The sequence below is a fragment of the Chelonoidis abingdonii genome, chromosome 5, assembly GCF_003597395.2.
Source record: "Chelonoidis abingdonii isolate Lonesome George chromosome 5, CheloAbing_2.0, whole genome shotgun sequence".
In the NCBI taxonomy this organism is placed as follows: Eukaryota; Metazoa; Chordata; order Testudines; family Testudinidae; genus Chelonoidis; species Chelonoidis abingdonii.
Window position 1 is genome coordinate 18,801,533 of NC_133773.1, and position 19,782 is coordinate 18,821,314.

A 19,782-nucleotide genomic window follows, 5' to 3' on the forward strand; every position below is an offset into this window, starting at 1 on the left:
TTAATTCAAGTTTAATAATGTATATTCTATGAAAATATTATTGAAATAGATAGCTATAATTTTGTTGTTGTAGCCATGTTGGTCCCAGGATATAAGAGAGGCAAGGTTGGTGAGGTAATATCTTTTAATAGTCCAACTTCTGTTGGTGAGAGACAAGCTTTTCAGCTTGAAAGCTTGTCTCTTTCATAACAGAAGATGATCCAATAAAAAATATTACCTCACACACCTTGTCTCTCAAATTTCATAATAGCAGTTACAGCATATTAATTTAATATTAATGCTAAAGAATTATTAAAGCCATGTTCATTTAGTGCTATAAAATAGGCTTCTTTGCAGTCAGTAACTCTGACCTTTGTGATATGATTTTGTTCAGAATAAGGTTATTATCTTGTTAACTTGTAAATAATTGCCTTATGAATTATTTGCCCAGTTTTAAGATTTGATAACTCATTTGATGAGTTTTGTCTTTTTGTCTCTTTGCAAATTGCCCTCAAACACATCACAATTTTCTGTGACTTGTTCAAAATAATTTGCTGAATAATTTTGAAGAGAAAAGCTGGCTCTGCAGGTTGATTGCAAGCAGATAGCTGTAAGTAGAAATTTGAGCTGTTTTACTAGGGGTTACAGATCACATGTTATGTTTCTATTCCCTGTTTGCATGTCCATCTGAGACATTAGGTCTTGGTGGATACTCATTTTATGAACTCAAGATTTCGTCTCCATGGACATTCTGCAAAGTTAGCTTACCTATTGCTGTTTGTGTGGACACTGAAGCAGGGGAGCTCATTTGCTAAGATATTCACAGGAAGTGAAGACACAAGGAGTGCAAACACCAAAGTCAATTTAAATGTATAAGACTCAAATGTATCAGATTTAAATGGGTAATTCACACTTTGAGTCTGAATGTATGAACTCTTTAATGGATAATCCTCATCTGTATACCCGTACTGGCACTTCTGTGCAAATTAGTTGCTTATAATGGAAGTACCAATGGCCCATTGTTACATAACTCTTGTCCTTATCGAGTTTGAAGTTCTTGTTACTCATTGTTTATATTACAGCATTACCTAGAAGCCCTCAGTTGAGATCAGGGGCCTGTGTGGTTAGGTGCTGTACAAACACAGAGGACAGGTATACTCAGAGATGAAATTAGTCCCTTAAAGTTGTAGTTGATTTCCAGGAGGAATGCAGCAAGAGTTGATTTCCAGGAGGAATTCCAGGAGTTGATTTCCAGGGGGAATGCAGCAGAAAATTCTGCATCCTCTGAATTTTGGAGACATTCATATCCAGTTCTATACCCCAGTCCTTACAGTTTCCATCTCTATAATTGACTTAACAAAAACATTGGGTCCAAACTCCCCTAAATTTTAAAGAAGTTTAGATTCAAATCTGAGCTGTGCAATTCAGGCCTATCTCAAACTTCCAGAATCCACTTCTCCTCCTGCTACGTTACCGCTGTGCCAGATCTGTCTTTCCAGAAGAACCCAAGTTCAGATTCCTCTAGTTCTCTGAAGCTGATATTGGTTTGGTATGTTTCTTATTCACAATAAATGTGGAAGTTGACACTTTATTGTAAGAGAGAGATCCAGTTAGCCCCTCACATGTTTATTTCCCCATTTGGGCTGCAAAAAGAACCACATAATGGTTCCTATTTCTTATGCCTGTTTCGAGAGGTCTGAGGGAGGCTGTTGGCCATTCAATAATATTGACTGGTCTGTCTGCTTGACAGCTTTGATGAAGCAGGACACAGGTACTTCATTGAAAAGTGTGGATGGGCAATATAACTGCTTAGCTGCACCCAACTCAGGCATCAGTGTTATGCCCTCTTTGAAATGGAGCTTCTGACTCCTTTGGGGAATGGGGATGCTGGAATTTGGGAGATGCAAGAGCAAGGATGATACTACTTTTATCTTTTGCTTCTGTGTCCGCATTGCAGTGAAATGTCCTTCCCCTTCAGTCTGAGGACCAAGGAGCTAGCCCTCTTTTAAATTAGCAGCATATTAACTTTATGGCTTTAAACTGGTCTAAATTATGCTTGATTCCTATATGTTTTTAAGGTGTTGTTGAAAGCAGAGTTAGGCCAATACTGAGTACTCTGGAAAAATCCCATCCTGTAGCCTTTTAAACAGTATTTATTTTGTCATAAAATGCACAGGACATTTTTGTAGACTGACATTATGTATATGCCAGACCCTGTGCTTCTCCCTCAGACAAAATCCCCACTGGAATTAATGGTAGTTTTGCCTGAGTAAGGACTGTAAGATTGGGCTTTTGGTAAGCAAAAGAAATTCTTATTCACAGTACCATAAAAAGCATATTACTAGCATGAGGCATTAATTGTTAAACAAAAATAAAATGAAACTCGGTCATAGCTAGACTCATAGAAATGTAGGGCTGGAAGAGACCTTGAGAGGTCAAGTCCAGCTCCTTGTGCTGAGCCAGTACCAAGTAAACCTAGACTATCCCTGACAGATATTTGTCTAATCCATTCTAAAAACCTCTGGTGATGGGGATTCCACAACCTCCCTTGGAAGCCTGTTCCAGATCTTAATTACCCTTTCAGTTACAAAGTTTTTCCTAATATCTAACCTAAATCTCCCTGCAGATTAATCCCATTAGGTAGAGCATGGAACACACAAAAGTTATTATAAAATGAGAATTGTTCAGCTTGGATCTGGCTTACAGTGTAATTATAATTATAACTTATTGGATAGTGGGTTGTCAAGTCATTTAACCTTCCTGTGTTTCAGTTTCCCAATCTGTAAGATGGAGATAATAATACTTCCTTACCCCTTAAGGTGTTGTGACCCTTAATTCACTGATATTTATAAAAAACTTTGGGATCCTCAGATGAACGCTGCAGTGTGAGTGCAAAGTATCATTATTTTTAACCATCTGCTTTATTTTCCTCTTTTTCAAGCAGCATTTATATATATATTTTTTCTATGTAAAATTTACTGAAAGTATTTAGACCCTGATTCAATAAATCATTTAAGCACCTGATTAACTCCCATTGACTTAAATTACTTACTTTGATTTATTTTAGAGTCAATGGGACGTAAGCATTTGCTTAAGTTAAGTCTATGCTTAATTGTGTGGTGGGTAGGTATGAACGTAAGGGCATGCTGAAAGTTAAACACATGTTTTTATGCTTTGCTGAATCACATCTTAGACGTCTTATTGTATTTAATACTCAGTGACAGAAGTTACGAAGCTAACCAGAGGTTTTCAAACTTTCTTGGGGCACTCATTGGCAATCTGCAGAGTGCAGGCTGATTATACAGTGGTAAGTCTCCTCTTGTTTTCCAACTGCTAAAATCATATGAAAAATACCTTATTTTTTTCCTAATATAGAATTCTGCAGTTGCTGTAGCTGCCACTGGGATGCTATGTGCTTGTAAATAGGAAGGGAACTGGTCTGTGCAACTGAGGATTCAGAAGAGATGTGGGACAATTGCTATATTAATATACAGCCTATATATACAAAAAGGTTTGAAAACTCCTGTGCCAGGATACATGTGAAATATGGAGACCAGCAGGAGAATACAAGTGTCTGTCCTTTCACATCAGTGGATAGTTGCATTACAATGGGGTTTGGTTAATGCTACAACTATGCAGTCAGTTCTTAGCAACTCAGAAGCTTTTAATGACTGTTATTTTATTTATACAATTGAAAATGACATGATTGTGATAGATACAATTTAATGACTCATCTTGGTGGCTTCCACCTTTGTGATGTGGGATATATGCTATACCATCTCTTCTAGGGCTAAAAGGGATTGAATGGTGACTTTGTCACATGACCTTTCCTTTTACTTGTGTCTTCACTGAGCTCTTTGAGAACTTTGAATGTGTGGCCACAGTGTTATAAAATGAATTATCATCCTCTGTATCACAGAGGAAGGATGTTTTTGTGGTTAAAACACTAGACTGGAAATCTGGAAAGACTGCATTCAATTCCCAGCTCTGCCACAGACTTCCTGTATGCCTTCTTGGGCAATACATGCAATTGCTCTCTGCCTCAAGTCCCCATCTGTAGAATACTTCCTTTCTGTCACTTTTCTTCTCTATTTAGATTGTAAGCTCTTTGGGTGGTGACTCTCTCTCTGTTTAAATATTAGAGGGGTAGCCGTGTTAGTCTGGATCTGTAGAATGCAACAAAGAGTCCTGTGGCACCTTACAGACTAACAGATGTATTGGAGCATAAGCTTTCGTGGGTGAACACCCACTTCGTCAGACTCATGTAATGGAAATTTCCAGAGGCAGCTATAAATATGCAGGCAAGAATCAGCCTGGAGATAATGAGGTTAGTTCAGTCAGGGAGGATGAGGCCCTCTTCTAGCAGTTGAGGGGTGAACATCAAGGAAGGAGAAACTGCTTTTGTAGTTGGCTAGTCATTCACAGTCTTTGTTTAATCTGGAGTTGATGGTGTCAAATTTGCAAATGAACTGAAAATCAACAGTTTCTCTTTGAAGTCTGGTCATGAATTCTTTTTACTGTAGGATGGCTACCTTAAAATCTGCTATTGTGTGGCCAGGGAGATTGAAGTGGTCTTTTACAGGTTTTTATATATTTCCATTCCTAATATCTGACTTGTGTCCATTTATCTTTTTGTGTAGGGACTGTCCAGTTTGGCCGATGTACATAGCAGAGCGGCATTGCTGGCACAGGATGGCATATATATAACATTGGTGGACGTGCAGGTGAATGAACCGGTGATGATATAGCTGATCTGGTTAGGTCCTGTGATGGTGTTGCTGGTGTAGATATGTGGACAGAGTAGGCATCAAGGTTTGTTGCATGGATTGGTTCCTGAGTTAGAGTTGTTATGGTGCAGTGTGTGGTTACTGATGAGAATATGCTTAAGATTGGCAGGTTGTCTGTGGGCGAGGACTGGCCTGCCTCTCAAGGTTTGTGAAAGTGAGGGATCATTGTCCAGAGTGGGTTGTATTTCACTGATGATGCGTTGGAGAGGTTTAAGCGGAGGACTGTAGGTGATGGCCAGTGGAGTTCTGTTGGTTTCTTTCTTGGGCTTGTCTTGCAGCATTACATGTGTCTGATGAAGTGGGTATTCACCCACGAAAGCTTATGATCCAATACATCTGTTAGTCTATAAGGTGCCACGGGACTCTTTGTTGCTGTTTAAATATTGGGGCAGTAAAGTGTTATTTTAATATAAATAGTAAAAGGGTACTCGGTAATTCAATTCATTCCATATTTAAATAAATATTTTAATGCTGATGTTATGTATTAATGATATTAGTGTCCATGAACACTTGTCACTTCCACAGAGGTCTAAAAGCATGCTATGAATTTGCTGCCAAATTCATTGAGGACTATCACTGAGTGCTGGGTATAGTAGCGTTGGTTCCAAGCCCAGATCAGACTTCTCCTGGTTATAAAACTTCTTTATTCTTAATACCTGGAAAGATGTATAATCTGGAAACCAGCCAAATTTACAATTCTTTTACAAAAATCTCCATCTCTTCCTTTCAGCATTCTGCAGTAATGCAAAGCTCCTCATCTGGGTGGCTTCACAGGCACTTTTTATTATTAAACTTGTTTATTACAGTAGTGCCTAAGGACCAACCAATAGTGGGGCCTATTGTGCTAGGTGCTGTACAAACAGAATAGTAGACAGTCCCTGCCCTGGAGAGCTGTGCTGTTGTAGAGCTTCAGTGTAGACTCTACCTAAGCCAATGGGAGAACCCCGCTGGCGCAGGTAATCCATCTCCGTCATAGGCAGTAGCTAGGTGGACAGAAGAATTCTTCCATCGATCTAGCATTGTCTACACTGGAGCTTAGGTTGATACAGCTATGTCTTTCAGAGGTGTTGATTTTTCACACTCCTAGAGACATAGCTATTGCAATGTAAGTGCCCAGTGTAGACCAGCCCCTAAAAGACAAGACAGTCATGGCGTGAGAGGAGGAGCAGAACAAAGAAGTAGTGAACAATGTGATGGTAGCGAATGTCATGTCAGTTCCACATATTTTGGGGGGATGGGGATTAGATAGGAGGGGATCAGCTAATTGGAAAGAAAAGGGAAGAGAGAGGGGACATTGAAAGGAAAGGAGACAGGAGGAGCAGGTCTCAGGCCAGTTGAAGAGCCTGAGAGGGAAGGGATAGCTGAAGATAACTGCCAATAAGCACAGGGCAAAGAAAATCCAGTCAAAACTATAGTAAGTTCTGTGAATGTCCAAAGGTCCCTGCTTTGGCTGCTTCTGTATCTGCTCCTCCTGGCTTGAATCTGGCTGGCTCCACTCCTCAGTTTTTCCCAAGACCATGTGGGGGATGAAGGAGAAGCACCACCTGGGTCCTAATTTCTCCAGAATGAGGGGATCTGCCCTGCATTGTTCTAGGTCTGAAAGGGTGCTAGGAGGAAGGGTGGGTCCAGCTGGGCCCCATTTCCCACCCCGATCCCAAACAGAGCAGTCCCTTCAGTCATCCTTAAAAATTTGCCAATTTTACCTTAGAGAGGTAAATAAGTTTTCCTCAATATCTTTGGATTTCTGTGTTGTTCCTTATGCTTACTGTAAGAATTGCCTTGAATGCTGCAGATACTGAGGTAAAGTTATGTAGCTATTTAAAGCCTTGATCCTACACACACTTATGCGTGTGCTTAACTCCATGCATAGAAGTAGTCTCACTGAAGTCAACGGAACTCGTCATGGCGATAAAGCTAAGCAGCTGCATAGGCGTGCAGGGTTGGAGCCTAAGGTGGTATCTGAGGCAATCACTATATTCTCAAGGCTGATCACTTTAAATAATGACAGTTGTTAGAAGATAGGAGCATTCTGACCAGTTGGGAGCTGCCTTTCCGAAATTATTCACAGTGGGACTAGAGGGACTCCAAGTCAATGGTGGGACTCCCATGGACTTCAAAGGGGACTAGATTTTGCCCCCAGGGAATTAGTTGGCCATCTTGAGTGACAGGAAAAATAATTTAAGATGACCATTATCTACTTTTTCTGATATCCAAAAGAAATTGATGATTTTTCCAATCTGTCTACACAATGTCAGTGTCTCGTTGTCATCAATTACCCAGAAAAACATAGCATCCATCCCATCCTATCACATTCCATCATGAAGTTATCTAGATTGCAAGTTCATACCCATGTATTCTGCAACTTGGTGAAGAAAGTTCCATTTTTTCTTAAAACAGCAGCAAAGAAATTATCATGAAGAGCACTAGGGCCCATCATGGATTGTCAAGCTGGAGCTCTGAGCTAGTAATGTTCTCAGGATCACATAGGGCTGACTCTGAGCTTGCTGATGTGATCTCCTCTCTAGTGCTGGGCAACTCCCTTAGCCGCTCTGTTTCACTTTCCCCACTGCTCACAGAATCAGGGTAGTAACACTTCCCTCATAAGGGCCTCATGAGGATTAGTCAGTCAGTGTTGGTTTAGCATTCGGAAAAAGAAAATCACAATGTATTTTTAATAGTCTGTTTGAATCCTACTGCGCTAGGTGCCTTGGGCATGGGGTATTAGTAACTAATAGGTAATAGTTATTTTATTTTTTATGTGTGGCACAATTCTGATCTCAGACACCTGAACATACTTAGTTATTTAGCATGTGTATAGGGTAGTGTCTGGAGCCATCATACATGGATCGATATCTCATTATGAGGTATGTCACCAAAATGTGACACTGACCCACACAGATATGTTATCTCACTATCTGTCTGGAAAATTATAGGCAACAGAAATACTAGAGATTGAGGTTGTGAAAAGCTTTGTACATATTACAGAAATGAATTATACACATAATTCCTTCTCTTCATTTGCCTTGTCCTCTATTCTAGGTCTTTTTCATGCATTTTAAAGGTCAAAGCTGCACATTTGGACCTTGACAAGCTGAGATCTGACACCCCTCCCATGTCAGAGATCAGAATCTGACCCGTATGAGACAAAGATTAAAATTTTCAGTTGTCTGGAAATTAAAGCTTGATCAAGGACTCTGTAATGCAGTTGATCGAGATCAGCACCATGTCAAATTTCTATTGTCATTGTCATGATTAAGAGAGGACATGAAGGGTGACCCCTGTCTTGATTGAATCTGTAATAAATAATGAGAATGGTGGGAACCTATTCTAATCAAGGAGGGTGGGGGAGAAATTGCAACTTAAAAAGGTAACCTAAAAATCCAGTTTTTTATCTACTACCCAGTAATGTAATATCTTAAATCTGTCAAAGGATCTCATTCTTAATACAACTGGGAAGAATGCAATTTACTTCAAAGAACACCTTTAATAACATCCTTGGAAGGCCTGACTCACTTTCAAATTTTCTGATATGAAAAGTAGCTTAGTGTAAGGTACCCAGCCCTGATAAAAGTTTCCTGCAAGCTGGGGTCCCCAGAAAAGGAAGACTGTGGCCCTGATTCTGTAACCTCTTCCATGAAGAGCCCCATAGGGCTCTGCGCAGGTGCAAGGGCCTGCCTGTATGAAACAGCTTGCTGGATCAGAGCCTGTATGTGAAATGAACCCTGCTCTCCTAAATGTTTGCGGTGGGCACATGCTCAGCTTTGTTCTCCTCACTTTCTAAAAGCATCTTTAGACCCTTAAAATGAAAATACTAGTTCACTTTACAGCAGATAAGGAACTTGGCCTGGATCCAACAAGGATTTTTGCCTTATTGGGTCTACTTCAGGTAATAACCCTGTTTTCTTTCTCAGTAGATCCTGCATCAAACCTAACTGCACATCTACTCAATGAAATAAGTGCACAATATTCTTACCCAGGTGTCTCCATGCTCTACTTTATATTCAATCATGAAGAATAATGAATCAGACTATTGCAGTGGTAAAATCCAAATGTAGATATTTGCTGTCCCTACTAATGAGAGAAAAATATAGTAGAACATTGGCCTAAAGGCTCCAGCTGTGATTCCTTTGTAACTTAGAGTGCATTAAAAAAGCTTCAGTCAGCAAGATAAGTTAATTTTTTATGACCTTTATAAACTGTTTTAGCCTGGAACTCAGGAACATCTCTTTAAGATTACATTTTTAAATCCTTTTAGCTCAGGATTGCCAAGTATCATGAGACCTTTTTGTTTCAGAAAAAACATACAAAATCTATAAATAAATTCTGTTTGTGACAATTATTGTTGGAGTAATGATTAGCTAACATAGCACTCTTTGTTTTTAGTGGTTCTGTCTCTACAATGCTAATTTAATAAAACTCACTTTCCCTTAATGTAAAAGTTGCTTATGATGTGCATCATTACCAGTTACTGTTGCCCACATTTGCAAATTCTTGGAGAAGCAAATTGAATTGTCACTGATGTCATCTTCTTTCATGAGACCATTGTTCACTTAGCTAAAAAAAAAAATCATGATTCCATTCTAGGATGCACAGTAGCAACACTGAGAAATTACAGAACAAACCTATTAATTCATAATCACACAAATGGATTCAATACAATGCTGGTGGGCTGTGAATAATATGTAAGGCATTGTCTGCACTTTACTCATCTTAAAGAACTTCCTTTCATTCCATTTGGTTGTCTTGAAGTGGAGTTTCAAACATCCCCAGGTTTCACTGGTAATGCTAAAGGTTGGGTTGGATGGGAGAATACAGTGACTCCAAAACTCACCTCTGGAATCCTTGCTATACATACTATTCCTTCTCAACAGAAGCCTTGGACTGTCTAGTTGTATTTCTTAATAAAATTTAGAGTTTGCTCTCTTTTTTTTTAACTGTTATTTTGATTATTCATTGTTACAACACAGAGTGACTCAGTCTATTGAAATCAATAGAATCACATGGGCATAGAGCTGATGTGCTGTAATGGTGAATGAATCAGGCTCTGAGTATTTACATTGCCAGGTAAGGAATGATAGGTCACTAGAATACTGCTTGTAGACAGAATTTAACAGAGTGTATTGTCTAGTGGTTAGAGTAGGGGACAATATTCTATTTCCAGCTCTTCCACTGAGTGGTCAGACAGTCAGACCTTGGGCTAGTTAGTTAGTTTTTCTTTGCTTTAGTTTACCACCCGTCTGTATGAATACCCTCTATTTAATGTTTGTAAACGGCTATCTGCATCTTGGAGATCAGACTAGATCACAATGGTTCCTTCTGGTCTTAAAAATCTATGAATCTGAAGGAATTATTGTTGATTATAAATAATCTCTTAGAGATTCTGCTTGCTCTGATACTGACTCAAAAGAAATGTGGATTTCTTTTTGGTTCTTTTACAGATTTGTCAGTTATCGTGTTGTTTTGAAAAATACAAATGGCTGGTAACCCATGCTGAGTATTTAATTTGCTCATTTGCAAGGTAAGGTTTTAACAACTCATTTGATTGTGCACCTCCCCCAATAAACACCAAATACAGAAAATAGCACTAATGTTTTGCATACTAGTAGCACTTGTAATTCACACTTGAATAACCTTGTGTTTAAAAACAATAGTGTATTTAGGTAAGTTTCTTCAATTTCAGTTGTATTCAAAGATGCCCCTTCTTGTATATAACTTAATTAATCAGGTGTGTCTGCTGTTTCTAGTTTAATGTTTCCTGGCTTCACAAGGGCTGAATAGAAATGTACAGCTGCATCATTTTCTTCAGAAATCATATCTTCTGCTTGTTGCTGAACAATACAAAATGTGTTATTGATCATATACATGATTGGATGGAGGTTACTGGAGGGAATACCCTCTGTAAATTTCTTTTGATCCTACTAAATGTTGTTACCACTCTGCTACAGGAAATAAGTGAGTGTAATGATTTTAGAGTGGCGGTATTGTTGGCTATATCAAATATGAAACACTGCCGGTGTTCCCTTAGCTGACTTTATAGTAGGGCCACCATGAAATATCTGCAGACCATTATTTACTGGAAATAAAAGAACAAGGCAGAAATCGATTACTACGACCCTAGATTTATGTCTCCATTGCACTCTGTATACATCTCCTATTTGTTCTAACTTCATGGAAGGATATTTAATATATGATGGAAAGAGGTTTTTGATTTTGATTTATTTTTTGTTTATTATTTTTGGCTTTTCTTGGAGAAATTCTGGAAATCAATACTGAGATGTGTGTGTATGTGGATATAGGTACTGGGAGGCAGTGGCAATTCATGTATCTGTGCATTTTACACAGACAAGAGTGTGGGGGGGGGCGTTCTTTAACACACTGAACTCTGTGGTCAGAAGTAAAATGCACTCGGCTTAAGTGGAAGAGAGCTGCATCTCTCCTGCTTGGTTATATAAAATGATCCAGGAACCACAGTCCCTTTAAAAGATGCATCATGTTAGGCACTGTTCCTGCAAACACTTGCTCACATGCTTAGCTTTAAGCACGTGAATAGTCCCATAGGTTTCAATGTGGGTACTCACAGGCTTAACGTTTCATGCACGTGTTTGTCAGATTGGGGCTTTGTTCCAAGGAGTAGGAGAAGTGTTATAATTAACTTCAATGAGAGCAGCATTGAATCTCTTTTGTTTGATTTGTATCATAGCAGTATTGCCAACCCCAAATGTTCAAAAATCATGAATCAGGTCCCCAAAAAACCATGAGATTTAAAAAAAAAATTTTTAAAGTTGGGATGTTTTTAAATTTGCCTTCAGGTTTCCGAGACCTCAGTGTGCACTTAGTCACATTTTGAAGCTTTTCTTCACAATCATGATGGCTCAAAACTTTCTTTTTAAAAAAGAAATGAAAGCTGAGATTCTTACCTAATCGCATGACTCCAGGAGCTGAGACATTAAGAAAAGCATCAGATAGCTTGAGATCTGATATAAAATTGTAAGAGTTGGCCACACCATTATACTAGCACCTTGAGGCCAAAGCAAGCAAGAGAGCTCCCATTGCACTAGGTACCATACAGACATGAAGAACAAAGGCAGCCTTTGGCAGCAAAAAGGGTCCAATTGTTTTGGACAAGTGGTAACAGGTGAATGAAACAGATGGAAGGGATGAAGAAAGGATGAGGTAACCAGCAAGTTGTGTACAGTAAAGCAATTCCTAGGAGACAGAGGTACCTTTAGCTATTTACTTCTTTAAAAAAAGCATAATTTATTATTTCAAAATTTATAATAAAAAGCATCAAAGCTAAAAGTATGTAGGACAGAACAACTGAGCTGAGCATGTATAATCAACCTGGTCAGAGATGTTTAAAGGCACCAGCTTTTAAAGAACAGACTACTCCTGTCATAGTATACTTTCCTCAATCTGAACCTTAGAGTCCAAAAATGAGGTACTAGCATGAAGTCCTCTAAGCTTAATTACCAGCTTAGATCTGGTATGCTGCCACCAATCAGGACTCTGAGTGCCTGAAAGAACTCTGGTCTCCCCAAAACCTTCCCTGGGGACCTCCAAGACCCATTCCCCCTGGATCTTAATACCAGGAAAGTAAACTCTTTCCCTCCCTAGTGCCTCTCCTAGGCTTCCTCTCCCTGGGTTACCCTAGAAAGATCATGGGATCAGCTCCTTGAATCTTAAAAACAGAGGTTTCCACCTCACCCAGAGGCAATACAGATTCAAGCTCCGTGAATCTAAACAAAGGGATTCCCCTTTCCCTCTCCTTCTTTCTCTCTGTCTCCCTACCACTTCCCTAGTACGTACAGACTCAATTCCCTGAACTCAACTGGGGAAAAAAATAACAGGTCTTAAAAAGCAAAACTTTTAATAAAAAGAAAGAAAAAAAGTAAAAGTATCTCTGTAATCAGATGGTAAATATTACAGGGTCTTTCAGCTATAGACAATGGAGAAAAGCCTTCTCCAAACAGAAATACAATTTAAAATACTTTCAAGCCAAATACACATTAAAACTCTACCAGCCAGATACACAGTTGCAAATACAGAAACAATCAAAAGACTATAACCGCCTTTCTACTTAATACTCACTATTCTGAATATATAAGACACTGTAGCAGGGAGATTGGCAAGAAACCTGATTGCACCTCTAGTCCCTTCCAGGACTCAAAGAGAACAAAGCAAAACCCAAAAACCACAAACAAAGGCTTCCCTCCACCGAGATTTGAAAGTATTTTGTTTCCTGATTGGTCCTCTGGTCAGGTGTTGCAGGTCACTGTTTGTTAACCCTTTACAGGTGAAAGAGACATTAACCCTTAGCTATCTGTTTATGACAACTCCATCTCCAGCATCTGAAGCAGTCAGACAGGTATGCTCATCTTCATAGTCTAACCCATCTTCTTCTTCCCCCTGCTCCTTGTTTCTAGCATATGTTCCAACTTTGCTTGCCTATGGTGTCCATCGCTTAGTGGTAGATCATTAGAGCTGTGTATAACGGGTTTTTTGGGGTTGCTAGCAGTTCTCTAATTAAAAAAAAATTGTGTCAAATTAACCTTTTTTTGTGAATCTGAAAAATCAAATCATTTTGGAAATAAACTGTTTTGATACTTCTAAAAAAATTTTGGACTGAAACAATTCACTGAACTGGCTTGAATTTGGGAAATGTTTCCATTAAACTGAAAATGCATTTTTGGGTGAAAAAAGAGTTTAGGCCAAAAATTGACACCTGGCTACGTAAATTATAATGTGTAGGCACAGTCCAGTGTCAGAGGTGGTATAAAACTCCCATGCCAAACTGAGAGCTCTGGGAGCCATCCTGACTCAAAGAGAGAGAATCTTTTCCTCTGCTCCCAGCATCATGCTGGCTACTATTACTCCCTTATGGAGGAGTGTAAGCTGCTGTCCCATGCATGTTGTTGCCACTCCATAGCTTGATGTGAATCACAGGCATCTTCCTTAGTAACAAAGTCTAGCAAATAATTCGCAGCAGATCATTAAACTAGCATATCTTGTCCATTTTAGGATATGCAGAGTAAAGGCTCCATCTCCCCCTTGCCTCACCCCCTTTGCATCTGAGGTGCTCTTCTTGGGGAGTAGTAGGGTGGGAAAAGTTCCTGCAGTTGCCTGCAGAGAGTTGCAAGAGGCTGCACCTTTTGTCAGTATCAATGAGTGAGATTTTTCTATGGGGGGTGGGGGTAGGGGGGAGTTAAAATCTAAAAGAAAACATGCTAACCACCCAATAAATGCTTTAGCTCTGATTCTCCTTTCATGCTAGTGTGACTTCAGTGTGACTCCATTGACTTCAGTAGAATTATTCCTCTTTGGCACCAGTGTAAGTGAGAAGAAAATCAAGGCCCCTTATAGTTAGGATATAGATATTCAGGCCTGTCTGCAAAGGCCTATACTTAAAAAATTTAGGTGTATTCTTATTACTTAGCTAGTTGTAGAGGTATAAAAGAAAGAATCAAAGGGTACATCTTCACTACCGGCCGTATCGGCGGGTAGCAATCGATTTCTCAGGGATTGATATATTGCGTCTCATCTAGACGCGATATATTGATCCCCGAACGAGCTCCTGTCGACTCCGGAACTCCACCAATGTGAACGGCGGTAGCGGAGTCGACAGGGGGAGCCGCGGACATAAATCCCGTGCTGTGAGGACGGTAGGTAACTCGATCTAAGATACTTCGACTTCAGCTATGCTATTCACATAGCTGAAGTTGTGTATCTTAGATCGATTTCTCCCCCTAGTGTAGACCAGACCAAAATCACTCTCTGCCGGTGTAAGGGCCTTCTCTCACTGTGACAGTCTTCAGCTAAGCAGCAGAGGCCAGCCATAAACTGGGAAATGTATGGTCACATCCTTACATTCCAGACTAGTCACATTGAAATAAGGTGCTATTGGGCTGTTAGGAATACAATGCTATCCTATCACCTCCAGAGAAAGGGAAGAGCCTAGAAGATGTAAAAGGAAACTTAGTTTGATAGCATCCTATCTGGCACGAACTCACTTATTAATAGCTGGGATGTGAAATTCTCATTTCTGTATTGTTTTATCCCTGTAGTCTCCACTTCCCTATTGTTTGTCTGTATAATTTCTGTCTGATTTTGTGATTGTTTCTGTCTGCTGTATAATTAATTTTGTTTGGTTGAAACCAATTAAGGTGGTGGGATATAATTGGTTAAATAACCATGTTACAATATGTTAAGATTGGTTAGTTAAATTTTAGTAAAATGATTGGTTAAGGTATAACTAAGCAGAACTCAAGTTTTACTATATAGTCTGCAGTCAATCAGGAAGTAAGGGTGGCGGGGGGGCAGAATTGGGATCATGTTTTGCTAAGAGGGGGAATGGGACCAGGGGATGGGAACAGGAACAGGGACACAGGCAAGGTTCTGTGGTGTCAGAGCTGGGAAGGGGGACACTAAGGAAGGAAAGTGGAATCATGCTTGCTGGAAGTTCAGCAGCATGATTCCAGCAGCAACGTTCAATAAACGTTGAATTGTTTGCACCTTCGGGCTTTGGGTATTGTTGCTCTCTGTTTATGCGAGAAGGATCAGGGAAGTGAGAGAGTGAAGGAATAAGCCCCCTAACATTTATGTCTCACTCAGTTGGGAATGAACCCAGCTTTTTAAAAATCTGGGTTCCACATATATAGTCAGTTATAATGCGAGGATGCACGTGTACAATACAGGACAGGAAATTCTTATGCCCTATTGTTTGCTACTTGCACACTGTTCCCTTAGAGTGCCTTCTCCTTGAGAGAATGAAAACCCAATGATATTTTCCGTCAATTCTCTTGTTTTTAAACATTAGATCATCTAATCAGGGAACAGAAACTATACCAGGGGAGACAGAGGACCAATCATGCAGTGAATCCCAAATTATGGCTACTCCAGCAGAACAGCTCATGAGCAACCCCTAGGCTAGAAATTACTTTGCCAAAGGAGTCCTTCAAGAATAACAAGGAGCCAATAAATGAAAATGCACAACTAGATTTGGTTGAAAAACAGAATATTTGACCCTGATTTTTTTCTTGGTTGAAATTTGAAAATTTTGACTTCTATTTTTTGTTTACATTTTAAAAATATTTTCAAACAGCTCTCCTCATGACCTGTTTATGGATAATTTGTGAACAAAAAAATGGACAAGATATGCCAGTTTAATGATCTGTTGTAAATTATTTGCTAGACTTCATTACTAAGGAAGATGCCTGTGATTCATGCACAGCTCCCAGCATTTGTACCTTCAGAGCAAACACTATAAAGAAGTAAAATGCTTCCCTTTCTTACGCCTAGTAGTTAGCGATAAGAAGAGCCTTTTCCCACCACACTTCCTCAGCACATTTATTCCCTTTGTTCCTGGTATTCGCTGTTCATGAATATGAGCAGCAGCACGAATATGATCAGCAGACAGCTGACAGCAGTTCCTTGGTCTTTCTGTTCAGCAATGACCATGCCCCAGCCAAGCTTCTGTGTTTTCTCCAGTCGTGTCATTTTGATAACACCATTACTTTGCTAAAACATTTATCAATAACAATTTCTGGCTGAGACATGGCTTTGTGAAAGAGAGAGAATCAGCCAAAGTCTAACAATGTTTGTCCACTACGGCTTCCCATAGCACTGCAATGTGCAATCAATATGCTCAGTTAAGTCTGAGGATGCCATGAAACCCTCGAAAATGCAGTAGCATTCTCCCCAACCTTTCTTCTATCTCATCAGTTAGAGACTAATAAGCTCAGCTTTGCTGTAGGTAAAAGTCTGTTTTCAGTCAAAGTTTTTCTAGATCTCCTGCTGTTGTGGGGGGAAGGGTGTTTATTTTGGCAAAATATCATTTCTTTATAGAAAACGTACGCATAAGAGCCTTGCCGCTAGAGTCAACGTAAGAGAGGAATCCCTCCTGAGCAAACGCCGGTCATCTGAGGGGCTCCCCCTTCCATCCCTGAAACCCTTTCCCAGCAGAGCAGGGAATTCTGGCAGCTTGTATCATTGTATTCTTGCTCTAGGCAGATTTATAGCCACTGGTGCTCTGCAGCTGCACTGAGCTGACAGAGTGTGAATCAAGCCCAGAAAAGCAGGTACAATGCCATCACTTTTAAAGTGTAGCAGGCCTGAAAAGTTTAGCCCAGTCTGACCTGCATATGACCTACCTATGGACGTCTCTTTTTAGATGATTGCATCCAAATTGCTCCTTGAAGTCTTGAGTCTGCTTCTGCTCATGCTCCCTAAGGCCCATGTTTGTGGCTGCCTGGAATGTGTAAACTCTACCAGCATGAACAATGGAGCTTGTCATGCACATATATCACTGATGAAATATAGGTTGCATTGAAGTTATGATCAAAGGATCCAATCCTGCAGCATGAGCTGTGCAAGCACGGATCCATGCAACCATGCAGAGCACTCATTAACATTAATGGGACTCCATGCACAAAAACCTTTACACCTGCCCAGTATCTCATTGAAATCCATAGAGCTCTGCAGCGATCCACTCACTTGATCAGATTGCAAAATCAGGGCTTAGCCATTTTTGACTCAGGCAGCAAGACAACTGTAATGGTGCAGGACTAACCCCTGTGGCGCCTCCTGCTGGTTGTCCAGGGAATTAGCTCATCCAGCCTCAGGAGCATCCTCTGCAGGCCAGTGTCCTGTTTGCCGCTGGGCCCGAGTCCCTCCTGGACCCCAGTGCCCCTTTCAGGCTGGGGTGCTGCCCCCTGATAGTACCCCCCCAGATCTGTGTCTCCCCTCTCTGGAGAACCTCCACCGTCTAGCCACACCTCGTATTAGTCTATGGCCACTGCCAGTCATCACCTAGCCCCCATTCCCTGGGGCAGACTGTAGTGTAAGTGCCACTCATCACCGGCAAGGGGGGTTTGGACCTGCTGACTCTGCCTACTTCCGGCCTTTAACAAGGCCTGCAGCCTGGGGGGTAACCAGGCTGGAGCTCCCCCAGCCCTGCTCCACTTTAAGTATCTTTCTCAGCTCCCAGGCAGCCAGGCCCTTCTCCCCCAAGAGCTAGAGGGAGAGTCTTTCTCTGGCTTCTGGCCCCAGCCCTCTTATAAGGGCCACCTGGGCCCTCATTAAGCCAGCTATGGCCTGATTGGGGCGTGGCTGCGAGCTGAGGCTGCTTCCCCCAATCAGCTCTGCTTTTCCTTCCCTGCCACAGCCCTCTCCCCAGGCTATTTTAAGCCTTTTAAGGCAGTAATAGAACCCAGATCTCCTGACTTCTAGTCCAATGCCTTATTCATATTTAGATGGGTACATTAGAAAGACAGAAATACCTTAAATTATCTCTTCCAATCTAAGAAAATCCTCAGATTTAAAAAAACAAATACAACCCTCCAGTACAATAAGTAGAAAATAAGTTCTTCTTTAAAAGCACAGAAATAGAATATAGCATTTTTTTCAAAATCCAAAAGTACTCTAGAAACTCAGGAACTGCACAGTGAAGGTACCAACATGAATCTTAAGTCTGCCCTCCTGTCCAGCCTCCACCTTCCCCCTATTCCTATCTTAAATCTGCTTCCATATGCATACTCCACTCTACCTCATATATGCCCAGAGTACACCTCTACCGTGATATAACACGGTCCTCGGGAGCCAAAAAATCTTACTGCGTTATAGGTGAAAACGCGTCATATCAAACTTGCTGTGGCCTCGAGCATTTCCATTATTAATAGACAGCAAATCATTTTTGTTGGAGCTAACACCCCCATCCGACCCCCACCCACTTCCTGCCCTGCCTGACCTCGAACCCGAGTCATCCCCCCTGCTCTGTGTCCTGGATACCCCTCCGTGTACCTACCCCTCATGCACCTCCAGCCCACCTATCTAAGTCCCCCTGCTCCTTGTCCCCTGACCACCCTCTCCAGAGACTCTCTCCTGTCCCTAACCACCCCCAGGACTCCCACGCCCTATCCAACGCCACGGTCCCCTGACTGTCCCACCCCCACAACCTCCAAACCATCCAACTTCCTCTGACTGCCCCCCAAGACCCGCTGAACCTTATCCAACCCCTCGGCCCCAGCCCGGCACCTGACATGCTGATCCTCCAGAGCGCACAGCCCCGCCCCCCAGAGCGCTGCTTTACCGTGTTATATCCGAATTCGTGCTATATCAGGTTGCTTTATATCAGGGTAGAGGTGTATGACTACACTTGGAAGTGGGAGTCTGATTCCCATCTCGTGCAGAGGTACTCGGGCTAGTGCTCATAGAGCTAGCCTACTAAAAATAGCAGTGCAGACAGGTTAGCATAGGCAGCAGGGAGTGGTGGCATGGGCTAGCCACACCGAATAGTACCCAGTACATTGATGGTGATTTCATATAGGATCTTAGAATGCATTATGTTAAATGCAAACCATTGTTTCCTAATGGTTCACCATCTGACTGATTCATATAATTAACCCCTTTATGGTATACTATTGTGGAGACAACTGCACCATTAACCCATTAACATCATTTCACTAGGGTACTTGGCATCTGCCAATCTGCCAGAAACAATCAGATTTGTTCTCTGTGTAGACAAACAGTTGTGAAGTCTCTTCTGTCTGTGCTTCATAGGAAACCTACTGTAACACAACATTACCTGTGCCCTTTGCTCTTGTTCTGTTGCAGCAATCTCCCTGTCTGGTGCCATTTACTTTTTTGCAGGACTAAACCATATGCAATTAAATTGGTTATATCCTTGGGGGCAGCAGGGACCCATTTAGCTCTGGAAATATAATTCTGAGCCAAAACTGGCTGTCCCGGGCTAAAGGTTCGGTCTTTTGCCCTGGGTGCCCATCTGATGACTTGATATTGCTGCTGATGTTACACGATTTGTCGGGGTTCAGAGGGTTTCATCAGATCAAAGAAAGTGCACAGCTGTCATCCCATCATTAGAAAGGCCGGGGATGCCTGGGTCGTAGCATGAGGTGTGTTTCTGTAGGAAAGTAAGAAGGTATCCAGACGCTTTTGAATGGAGTGTTGTCCCCTTGCTGATTTCAAAGCGTGTTTCATTGTCTGCACAAATCTTTCAGCTAAT